Below are 12,862 nucleotides of genomic sequence, written 5' to 3'. Positions count from 1 at the left end.
AATGGGGGGTGGATTGGGGTGGAGTGGAATGGGGGGGTTGGAATGGGGGCAGTGGAATGGGGAGGTGGAATGGGGAGTTTAGAATGTTGGGTGGAATGAGGTGGGATGGAATGGGGTGGTGGAATTGGGGATGGAATGGCAATGTAGAATAGGGGGTTGAATGGGGAAGGTGGAATGGGGTGTTTAGAATGGAGGGGTGGAATGTGGGTTGGAATGGGGGTGGATTGGGGGGTTGGAATGGGAAGGGTGGAATGGGGGGTGGGGAATAAGGGGTGGAACGGGGGTTTGGAATGGGGAGTTTAAAATGGGGGGGCGGAATGGGGGTGGAATGGGGGGGGGTGGAATGGGGGGCGTGGGGTGGAATGGTGTGAGGCAAAGATAGAATCCCAGATTTCTATTCGCCTGTCTTGGGTGGATTCCTTTCTGGTCATGTGATTTTGAAGATGATGAAATATTTAAATCTGAGCTGCTCGTTTTTAAGAGAGATTTTAATTTCAGAGGATGAAGTATGTTATGTTAAGCTCCTTTTTTCTTCTTTCACGGTTGTATTTTGAGGGTTTACTTTCTGATAAGTTGACTGATGTAAACCCTGTGAGATGAATGGCTCTTTCTCTGCCACACTAGCACCGGAACTTCTTTTACGTATTGGCCTTTGGAATTCCTAAATTCCCTTTGCTCTCACTTTAGGGCAAGAAGGATATAGCACAGATCTTCAACAATATTCTTCGTAGACAGATTGGCACGTGGACAGTAAGAGTATGTGTCCTCACACGTGCAGATTCTCCTCACGTTGCTAAAGGGGTAAGTGTCATTGAATTCAGAAATTTGTTGGTTGAAGATTTAAGTGACACAAACAGGTTTCAATTGTTATTAAAGAGCAAAATGCATTTTTCTCTGAAGAATCTGACCTTGTGCAATCTAATAGGGGCCTGAACAATGTGAGCTATGGTGGGAGATGTGGCAGAATTATGTGAGAAATCCATTGCAGCCATCTCCATGTTGGCAACAATTCACTTCACCTTTTAACTTTGAGGTGGGACTTTCACAAAAGGTGACATGCGTTGCCTGTTAAGGGAGAATATTATTTGTTAATGAACTTATTGACTGCAATGTGGAAGTCAGAGCAGGTGCCTGGTAGCATCACCTCGCTGCTGACTGTGAAAAACCTCTGTGCTGATCACCAAGTAAAAACATCTAAGGGCATGATCCATGGGCACCAGCCACCCACCTGCCTTATCCACAGACATTGGCATGTGATAACTGCCAATATCTCAGAATCTTTATAGCATCTCTCTGATCCACTTGCAGGATGTTTAAGAAGTATTGCAGGGTGCACTGTTGACTTGCATTGAGTCGCTGCTGCGAAGACACTTTGTGCACATGGATAGATGCCCAGCTCAATGATTAGACTAGGCTGCACCTCAGGCTGCTCAACCATAAAGCTGGATGCGCGCAGCATATTTGCCTTTGGTTCCAAAGTGCTGAAAATGGGTAATAGCAGACTTAAAACTTCATATCTCTCATTTCTGTCTGCACAGGTGCTGCCAGACCTGCTGAGTTTCTCCAGCACGTTCTATGTTTGTTTCAACATTTCCAATATCGACAGTATTTTGCTTTTATCCCTATTTTCCCTTGCCATGCCTTGTTAGTGCACTTAGTGCAGTCAGACAAGCAGGTAGCTTGTCTTGCCGGCCAGCAATCCTCAACCTATGTCAATCTCACATCTGCAACATGTGCCAGCAGCTTACATGGCTAACACACTGTACATGCAGCAAGCAGACAGCCAGCTCTTTAATGGAAGCACCCATCAGTCAGGGGGTCCCAGTGCAGTAAATCAAGAGCGGCCTGCAATACTAGCCCAGGGATTAGCCACAAACAGGCATCCAGGCAGTGTGCACCCAGTCAGTGTGTCAGTGCCTCTACAATTTGGGGAGTAGGTCATAATAATTCTGGAGCTTCCAGTGCAGAAAGTCTTGGGGAAAGCATTAACATGGACATGGAGCTGTACAATAATCAGTCAAGGGTCAGGGCACTTGTGCTCTGGGACTGTCCAGTTAGGTCACTCAGAGAGTGGGTCATGGTCAGCCCATTGGGTCTGTCCTGAGAAACTAAAGGAAAGAGGAGTTGGGGGTTAGGTGGAGCCACTGCCATGGGAGAGAACTCCGGAATGTATTTGTGGGGAATTGAGGTCTGCAGACTTGGGGGAAGGGTGGATAACAATTGTGCAGGGGGGTAACTATATTTGTAAGGGGGGAGGATACAGGACAGTATAGATAGGAACAGAGTAATGTGGGAGGACAGCAGTCATCCATTGTCAAAAGCATTGTGCCTTCAAAGAAGTCCTAGCTTGTCCAACGTCTCCCTATAGCTCAGACCCTTGAGTCCTGGCAACATCCTTGTAAATTTCTTCAGCACTCTTTCCATATTAATAACATCCTTACTGTAGCAAGGTGACCAAAACCGAACACAATACTGCACGTATTGCACCAATGTTCCGTATAACTGCAACATAACTTCCCAACTTCTATAACTGCCCTGACTGATGAAGGCCAGTGTGCCAAACACCTTCTTTACTGCCTTGTCTACCTGTGACTCCACTTTTAGAGAACCATGCACCTGAACTCCAAGATCCCTCTGTTCCACTACACTCCTTAAGGCCCTACCATTCACCACGAAACCCCTACCTTCATTTGACTTTCCAAAATGCAATTCTTCAAACTTATCTATAACCGCCATTTGCCATTTCTCAACCCACTTCTCCAGCTGATCAAGATCCTGCTGCAATTTCTGATAACCTTCCTCACTGTCCATCCTACCGCCTATTTTAGTGTCATCTGCAAAATTATTAATCATGCCTTGTACTTTCTCGTCCACCTCATTGATATAGATAAGAAACAGCAATGGACCCAGCACCGACCCCTGAGGTACACCATTAGTCACAGGCCTCCAGCCTGACAAGCATCCTTCCACTATTACTCTCTGCTTCCAACCATCAAGCCAATTGTGTATCCAATTTACCAGCTCTCCCTGGATTTCATGCGATTTAACCTTGCAGAGCAGCCTACCATATGGAACCTTATCAAAGGCCTTACTGAAATCCATACAGTTTACGTCTACTGCCCTGCCCACATCAACCTTCCTATTCACTTCATCAAAGAACTCTAACAAATTTGTGAGGCATGGTCTCCCATGACCAAAGCCAGCTGACTGCACCTAATCAAAACCTGTCTTTCTAAATGCATGTACATCTTATCACTCAGAATCTTCTCAAGAAACTCACCTACCACAGATGTTAGGCTTACTGGTCCATAGTTCCCTGGGTTTTCTCTGCAGCCGTTCTTGAATAAGGGCACAACATTCGCTACCCTCCAGTCGTCTGGGACCTCACCCATGACTAATGATGATGCAAATATATCAGCCAGGGCCCAAGCATTTTCTTCTCTAGCCTCTTGCAGGGTTCTTGGATATATCCGGTCAGGGCCAGGAGATTTATCCACCTTCATACATTCTAATACATTCACCACATCCTCTATTGTGATATTCGACTGTCCCCAAGATACGTTTATTAAGTTCCCCAAGTTCCCAAGTCTTCATGTCTTTCTCCACCGTAAACATAGAGGAGAAATATTCATTGAGGACCTCACCCATCTCCTGCGGTTCCACACATACATGTCCACTTTGGCCCTTGAGGGATTCTATTCTCTCTCTAGTTATTCTTTTTCCTTTAATATACTTACAGTCTCTTTGGATTCACCCTAATCTTCCCACCCAAAGCTATCTCGTGCCCCTTTTCGCCCTCCTGATTTCCTTCTTCAGTAAACTCCTGTATCCCCCGTATACCTCCAGGGATTCCCTTGATCCCAGCTGCCTGTACCTAAGCCATGCCTCCTCCTTTTTTCTGGCCAAAGCCCCAATGTCACTTGTCATCCAGGGATCCCTACCCCTGCCAACCTTGCCCTTCACCCTCACAGGAACATACCCTGAATTCTAGCTATCACGCTTTAAATACCTCCCTCTTGCCAGAGATCCCTTTGTCTGCAAACAAACTGCTCCAATCAACCCCTGCAAGCTCCTATCTATTTCCATCAAAATTCGCCTTGTCCCAATTTAGAACTTGAACCAGCGCACCAGTTTTGTCCTTCTCCATAACTATTTTAAAATTAATAGAACTATGGTCACTGGTCCCAAGGTGCTCCCCCACTGTCACCTCAGTCACCTGTCCTGCTCTATTTCCCAAGAGTAGGTCAAGTTTTGCCCCTTCTTAAGTAGGACCCTCTTATATACTACTTGAGGAAACTTTCCTGAACACATTTAACAAATTCTATCCCATCTAAGCCCTTAACACTATGGCAGTCCCGTCTATGTTAGGAAAATTAAAATTCCCCACTACGAAAACTCTGTTGCTCCTGCAATTCTCCCCAGTCTCCCTGCATATTTGTTCCCCTAATTCCCATTGACTATTTGGGGTCCTATAGTATAACCCCAATAACGTCACCATCGCCTTCTTATTTCTTAGCTCCACACTGGATGATCCCTCAGTTATTTCATCTCTGACTACTGCTGTGATACTCCCCTTAATCAAAAATGCAACTCCTCCTCCCCTCTTGCCTCCACCTCTGTCCAGCCCAAAGCACCTGTACCTTGGCACATTAAGCTGCAAATCCTGTCTCTTCCTTAGCCGTGTTTCTGTAATGGCTATAACATACTAGTCCCACATACCTACGCCCTGAGTTCATCAGCCTTACCTGCCAGTGATCATTGAGCAAGGTTATCTCAGAGTACAATAGGACTGTGATCAGATGAGCCAAGGAACGGCAGATGGCGATTAATTTAGATAAATATGAGGTATTTCAATTTGGTAAAGCAAATCAGGGCAGGACTTACATACTTAATGGTAGGGTCCTGCCGAACAGAGAGACCTTGGGGAATTCTATTCATTTGTGGGATGTGGGCGTCGCCGGCTGGCTAGCATTTCTTACTCCTCCCTAGCTGCCCTTGAGAAGGTGGTGGTGAGCTGTCTTCTTGAATCGCTGCAGTCCTCCTGCTGTGGGTAGAGCCACAATGCTATTAGGGAGGGAATTCCAGTATTTTGATCCAGCGACAGTGAAGGAACAGCAATATATTTCCAAGTCAGGATCGTGAGTGACTAGGAGGGGAACTTGAAGGTGTTGGTGTTCCCATATGTCTGCTGCTCTTGTCCTTCTAGATGGAAGTGGTTGTGGGTTTGGAAGATGCTGTCTGAGGATCTTTGGTGAATTTCTGCAGTGCATCTTGTAGATAGTACACACTGCTGCTACTGAGCGTTGGTGGTGGAGGGAGTGGATGCTTGTGGATGTGGTGCCAGTCAAGTGGGCTGCTTTGTCCTGGATAGTGTTAAGCTTCTTGAGTGTTGTTGGGGCTGCACTCATCCAGGCAAGTGGGGAGTATTCCATCACATTCCTGACTTGTGCCTTGTAGAAGGTGGACAGGCTTTGAGGAGTCAGGAGGTGAGTTACCTGCTGCAGTATTCCCAGCTTCTGGCCTGCCCTTGTAGCCACTCTGTTAATGTGGTGAGTCCAGTTGAGTTTCCAGTCAATGATAACCCCCAGGATGTTGATAATGGGGGATTCAGTGATGGTAACACCATTGAATATCAAGGGATGGTGGTTAGATTGTCTCTTATTGGTGATGGTCAGAGCCTGGCATTTGTGTGGCGCGAATGTCACTTGCCACTTGTCAGCCCAAGCCTTGATATTGTCCAGATCTTGTTACATTTGAACATGGACTGCTTCAGAATCTGAGGAGCCACGAATGGTGCTGAACATTGTGCAATCATCGGCGAACATCCCTACCTCTGACCTTATGATGGAGGGAAGATCATTGATGAAGCAGCTGAAGATGGTTGGGCCTAGGACACTACCCTGAGGAACTCCTGCAGAGATGTCCTAGAGCTGAGATGGTTGACCCTCCCACAACCACGACCATCTTCCTATGTGTCAGGTATGATTGCAACCACTGGAGCGTTTGCTCCCTGATATCCATTGATTCCAGTTTTGCAAGGGCTCCTTGATGCCACACTCGGTCGAATGCAGCCTTGATATCAAGGGCTGCCACTCTCACCTCACCTCTGAAATTCAGCTCTTTTGTTCATGTTTGAACTAAGGCTGTAATGAGATCAGGAGCTGAGTGGCCCTGGCAGAACCCAAACTGGGTATCACTGACCAGGTTATTTCTGAGCAGGTGCTGCTTAATAGCACTGTTACTGACACCTTCCATCACTTTACTGATGATCGAGAGTAGATTGATGGGACGGTAATTGGCCAAAGGTACAGGTTCATTGTTCCTTGAAGATGGAGTCACAAGTAGACAGGGTGTTTGGCACGTTTGCCTTTATTGGTCAGTGCATTGAGTATAGAGGTTGGGATGTCATGTTGCAGTTATACAGGACATTAGTAAGGCCACTTTTGAAATACTGCATTCAGTTCTGTTCTCCCTGCTATAGAACAGATGTTGTTAAACTTGAAAGAGTTCAGAAAAGATTTACAAGGATGTTGCTGGGTTTGGAGGATCTGAGATGCAGGGAGAAGCTGAATAGGCTGAGGCTTTATTCCCTAGAGTGCCAGAGACTGAGGGGTGACCTTATAGAGATTTACAAAATCATGAGGGGCATGGATAGGGTGAACTGAAAGGTCTTTTTCCCAGAGTGGAGGAATCCAAAACTGGAGGATATAGGTTTAATGTGAAAGGGGAAAGATATAAAAGGGACCTAAGTAGCAAATTTTTCATGCAGGGGGTGGTGCGTGAATGGAATGAGCTGCCAGAGGAAGTGGTGGAGGCTGGTACAATTACAACATTTAAAAGGCATCTGGATGGGTATATGAATGGGAAGGGTTAAGAGGGATATGGGTCAAATGCTGGCAAATGGGACGAGATTGGTTCAGGACATCTGGTCAGCATGGACGAGTTGGACCAAAGGATCTATTTCCGTGCTGTGCAACTCTATGACTGTAATATAATGTTACAACTGCTGAGAAGGTACAGAGAAAGGTCAACTCTAATATAGAGAGTGATCATCAGTCAGATAACAGCAGGGAAGAAACTGTTCTTAAATCTGATGGTACGTATTTTCAAATTTTTGTATCTTCTGCCGTATGAAAGAGAGTATAACTGGGGTGGGAAGGGTTCTTTGATTATGTTGGCTGCAATCCTGAGGCATCAGGAAATTATAGATGGAGGCAATTGAAGTAAGAGATAACAAGGTGTAGAGCTGGATGAACACAGCAGGCCAAGCAGCATCAGAGGAGCAGGAAGGCTGACGTTTCGGGCCTAGACCCTTCTTCAGAAATGGGAGAGGGGAAGGAGGTTCTGAAATAAATAGGGAGAGACGGGGAGGTGGATAGAAGATGGATAGAGGAGAGGATAGGTGGAGAGGAGACAGACAGGTCAAAGAGGCGGGGATGGAGCCAGTAAAGGTGAGTGTAGGTGGGGAGTTAGGGAGGGGATAGGTCAGTCCAGGGAGGACGGACAGGTCAAGGGGGCAGGAAGAGGTTGGTAGGTAGGAGATGGGGGTGGGGCTTGTGGTGGGAGGAGGGGATAGGTGGGAGGAAGAACAGGTGAGGGAGGCGGGGACGAGCTGGGCTGGTTTTGGGGTGCGGTAGGGGGAGGGGAGATTTTGAAGCTTGTGAAGTCCACATTGATACCATTGGGCTGCAGCGTTCCCAAGCGGAATATGAGTTGCTGTTCCTGCAACCTTCGGGTGGCATCGTTGTGGCACTGCAGGAGGCCCAGGATGGACATATCGTCTGAGGAATGGGAGGGGGAGTTGAAATGGCTCGCGACTGGGAGGTGCAGTTGTTTAGTGCAAACTGAGCATAGGTGTTCTGCAAAGCGATCCCCAAGCCTCCGCTTGGTTTCCCCGATGTAGAGGAGGCCACAACGGGAACAGCGGATACAGTATACCACATTAGCAGATGTGCAGGTGAACATCTGCTTGATGTGGAAAGTCTTCTTGAGGCCTGGGATGGGGGTGACGGGGGAGGTGTAGGAGCAGGTGTAGCATTTCCTGCGGTTGCAGGGAAAAGTGCCAGGTGTGGTGGGGCTGGAGGGGAGTGTGGAGCGGACAAGGGAGTCACGGAGAGAGTGGTCCCTCCCGAAAGCAGATAAGGGTGGGGGAAAAATGTCTTTGGTGGTGGGGTCGGATTGCAGATGTCTGAAGTGTTGGAGGATGATGCGTTGGATGTGGAGGTTGGTGGGGTGGTACGTAAGGACGAGGGGGATTCTGTTTTGGTTGTTATTGCGGGGAGGGGGTGTGAGGGATGAGTTGCGGGAAATGCGGGAGACACGGTCGAGGGTGTTCTCGACCACTGAGGGGTGGAAGTTGCAGTCCTTGAAAAACGAGGACATCTGAGATGTACGGGAGTGGAATGCCTCATCCTGGGAGCAGATGCGGCAGAGGCGAAGGAATTGGGAATAGTGGATGGCATTTTTGCAGGAAGGTGGGTGGGAGGAGGTGTATTCTAGGTAGCTGTGGGAGTCAGTGGGCTTGAAATGGATATTGGTTTCTAGGTTGTTGCCGGAGATGGAAACAGAGAGGTCCAGGAAGGAGAGAGAGGTATTAGAGGTGGTCCAGGTGAACTTAAGGTTGGGGTGGAAGGTTTTGGTGAAGTCGATGAACTGTTCGAGCTCCTCGTGGAAGAATGAGGCAGCGCCGATACAGTCATCAATGTAACGGAGGAAGAGGTGGGGTTTAGGGCCAGTGTAGCTACAGAAGAGGGATTGTTCCACGTAACCTACAAAGAGGCAGGCATAGCTTGGGCCCATGCGGGTACACATGGCCACCCCCTTTGTCTGTAGGAAGTGGGAGGAATTGAAAGAGAAGTTGTTGAGGGTGAGGACGAGTTTGGCTAAGCGGATGAGGGTGTCAGTGGAGGGGGACTGGTCGGGCCTGCGGGACAGGAAGAAGTGGAGGGCCTTTAGGCAACTGAAGTAAGGCTGGTTTACATGATGGACTGGGTTGCGTTCACAACTTGCTGTAATTTCTTGTGGTCTTGGGCAGAGCGGTTGTCATACTGTGCTGTGATGTATCCAGATAGGATGCTTTCAGTGAATGTGTCCTGACTGAAGCTACGCAATCACCTTCACTCAAATGGTGTTCCCCAAGTTGAAGGTTGGTAGAGTTGTGGACAGCATGGAGGGCTGTTGTAGGTTGCAACGGGACATTGACAGGATGCAGAGTTGGGCAAGGAAGTGGCAGATGGGAATTCAACCAGGAAAAATGTGAAGTGATTCATTTTGGAAGGTCGAATTTGAATGCAGAATACAAGGTTAATGGCAGGATTCTTGACAGTGTGGAGGAAAAGAAGGATCTTGGGTCCACATCCATAGATCCCTCAAAGTTGTTACCCAAGTTGATAGGGTTGTAAAGAAGGCGTATGGTGTGTTGGCTTTCAGTAGCAGGGGAATTGAGTTTAAGAGCCGTGAGGTTATGCTGCAGCTCTATAAAACTCTGGTTAGACCACACTTGGAATATTGCATTCAGTTCTGGTCACCTCATTATAGGAAGAATGTGGAAGCTTTAGAGAGGGTGCAGAGGAGATTTACTAGGATGTTGCCTAGACTGGAGGGCAGGTCTTAGGAGGAAAGGTTGAGGGAGCTAGGGCTTTTTTCATTGGAGCGATGGAGGATGAGAGGTGACTTGATAGAGGTATACAAGATGATGAGAGGCATAGATAGAGTGGATAGTCAGAGACTTTTTCCCAGGGTGGAAATGACTATTACGTGGGGGCATAATTTTAAGGTGATGGGAGGAAGGTATAGGGGAGATGTCAGAGGTACGTTCTTCACACAGAAAGTGGTGGGTGTGTGGAATGCGCTGCCAGCAGTGGTAGTGGAGTCAGATACTTTAGAGACTTTAAACCGACTCTTGGATATGCACTTGGAGGATAGTAAAATGTAGGATATGCAGGGTAGATTGATCTTAGTTGGATAATAGGTCAGCACAACATCGTGGGCTGAAGGGCCTGTACTGTGCTGTACTGTTCTATGTTCTATGTTCTATGAACTGGCGAGGGTGTCCACTTCCACCGGAATACCCTATAACTCATAAGCTCCACTTGCTGCATTTTCTGATGATAAAGCCAGTTGTTGTGCCTGTTTGAAGCCCATTTGGGCTTCAGCTATTAGGCATTTTTGCATTGTTGCATCATTATTCCCATTAACCATTAAGGCTTAAACTAAAGTCACAGTCCTCTACCAGTCATCTTAGCCTAGTCAAAAACCCTGATATGGATTCTCCAGGTTCTTGAATGGCTGAGTAAAAGTGATGGTATCTCAAAATTAGAGGAGGCTTGGGTTCGTAACATTCTTTAACTATGTCCATCAATTTTTGAAAGGTTTTAGTGTCTGGTGGCTCAGGAAAAGTAAGGCTTCTAATAACAGAAAAAGCTGCTGTTCTACAGACTGTCAGTAGAATTACTGGTTGTTTACCATCAGTCACGATGTTATTTGTCCAGAAAAAAATAACACAGCATTTCCGCATACTGGGTCCAGTCCCCAATGGCAGAGTCAAACCAGTCAATCTTCCCAAACAAAGGCATGATATAAGAAATACTTACCCTAACTTAAAAATGACTGTTGCGAGTAAGTTTTTTCAAGATCATGCTTTACTCTTGTTGCCACTGAAATAATTCTACAGAGGCCAGTATCTGTCAGCAAGTCACCTTTTATTTACATAGGAACAGTCCTTGGCTTCAGTACTGCCTCATTCAGAGTCAGGTATCAGTGTGTCAGTATCTCTGACACTCACACTTTTTATATGTCAGTCAGGGCTCCCTGATTGGACCAGATTAACATCCCCAACCGGGGAACTCATATTCTATGAAGTCTAGCTGGCTGACCTTGTTACAATCTATACAATTGGGAAAGGAAATCGATTTGGAAATGTAAAGTACAAAGCTTGTAAAATGATATAAAATATTGCTTTTATGGCCTTAATGGCTTAACAAATAAACATGAAGAGCCATCACAAAATCTATGCTACTATAACTAGTAGACTACTAGTGGACTTTGGTTTCTGTCGGACAGCAAGCCAGCTGATTTGATATCTCAGTATTTTCTGAGAATCAGAGAAAGTTTCAGAAATTAATGCCTCTGATCTCCTCATAAACTGTAAAATCTGAACTGTTAGCTCAATCCAATGATTTGGGTTAACTCCTTATTGAGGTGTATAAAATCATGAGGGGCATAGATAGGATGCATGCATATAATCTTTTTCCCAGGGATGGGGAATTGAAAACTAGAGGGCATGGCTTAACGTGAGAGGGGAAAAATTTAAGAAGGGCCTGAGGGGCAACTTCTTCACTCAGAGAGTGGTGCGTATATGGAATGGGCTGTTGGAGAAAGTGGTTGAGACAGGTACAATAGCAACATTTAAAAAACATTTGGATAAATACATGGATAAAGAAAGGTTTAGAGGGAAATGGACCGAATGTGGCAGTTGGAACTAGCTGAGTGGGCACTATGGTCAGTGTGGACCTGTTTGGGCTGAAGGGCCTGTTTCCATGCTGTATTACTCTCTGACTCTGTGATCCTTTACCCGAGCTGAGGGTCTTCCATCACAGCTTGATCTTGTTGACAGGAAACTGAAGGAACTGTGAGAAGTCAACTCATTCTACTCTTTTCATTTAGATGCTTGATCCACAAGAGTGTTTTATTTTCCTATTTTTTTTTCCCACCCATGATACGTCTGCTGTATCCTGTCCTGTCTGTATTAATGCATGTGTGTTTGGGATTAGAACAAGAACAAAGAACTAAGAAAATTACAGCATAGGAACAGACCCTTCGGCCCTCCAAGCCTGCGCCGATCCAGATCCTCTATCTAAACCTGTCGCTTATTTTCCAAGGATCTGTATCCCTCTGCTCCCTTCCAATTCATGTATCTGTCTAGGTACATCTTACGTGACGCTATCGTGCCCATCCCTACCACCACCCTCTGCGTAAAGAACTTTCCACGCATATCTCGCTTAAACTTTTCCCCTCTCACCTTGAAATCGTGACCCCTAGTGATTGAGTCCCCCACTCTGGGAAAAAGCTTCTTGCTATCCACCTTGTCTATACCTCTCATGATTTTGTGGACCTTTTCATTAAATGATTTTAATTTCTGAATCTGCTGCGGACCATTGGAACTCTTGGCTCCAGACTGTTAGCCAGGGCCTCTGGATTATTATTAATCAGAAATACATCCACTATTGATTATAATTCTTTTTTGACCAAAAGCTTCTAGGGGAATTGCTGCTGGACAGACATAATTACAGCATTATGTCAAAGTATATCAGTAAACCAGAAAATCTGAAGCTTATGATGAATTTATTGAGAGACAAAAGCAGAAACATCCAGTTTGAAGCTTTTCATGTGTCTAAGGTAAAATATTTTCCCTCATAATATTAATCCAGCATTAGCGGAAGGATTAAACGAAGATAGGCACAGGAGTAGGCCATTCAGCCCATCAAACATATCCTACTCCTTGACTAGATCATATCTAATCAACTACATCAACATCATTTTCCTGCAGTATTGCCATATCTCTTAATGATATTAGTCTCCAGTAACCTAGCTATTTTGGTCTTGAAGATGGACCACTATTAAGCTTCCACTGCCCTCTGGGATAGATTTACTGGCCCCTGATTGAAAAATATCCCGTCCATCTCTGTTTTAATTGGCCTATGCTTTATTCTGAGACATGTTTCCTGGTCTAGATTCACAAGCCAGGAAAAAAATTTCCTATTTATATCCATCCTCTCAAGCCCTATAAGAGGTTTGATAGTTTCAATGAGATCACATCTCACTGTTCAATTTTTAAATATTCATTTCTGGAATTTGGGCACAG

General features: G+C 45.9%; 1 pseudogene; it reads left to right on the top strand.

Moving 5' to 3' along the window:
- LOC109915446 overlaps positions 1-805 on the top strand; it is a 9,969-nt pseudogene extending 9,164 nt beyond the window's left edge.
- Positions 806-12,862: the final 12,057 nt, after the last annotated feature.

This window comes from Rhincodon typus, chromosome 14 (genome assembly GCF_021869965.1).
Source record: "Rhincodon typus isolate 14 chromosome 14, sRhiTyp1.1, whole genome shotgun sequence".
In the NCBI taxonomy this organism is placed as follows: Eukaryota; Metazoa; Chordata; class Chondrichthyes; order Orectolobiformes; family Rhincodontidae; genus Rhincodon; species Rhincodon typus.
Note: the sequence above shows the minus strand (reverse complement) of the source record. Positions and strands in the feature narration are given on the sequence as shown.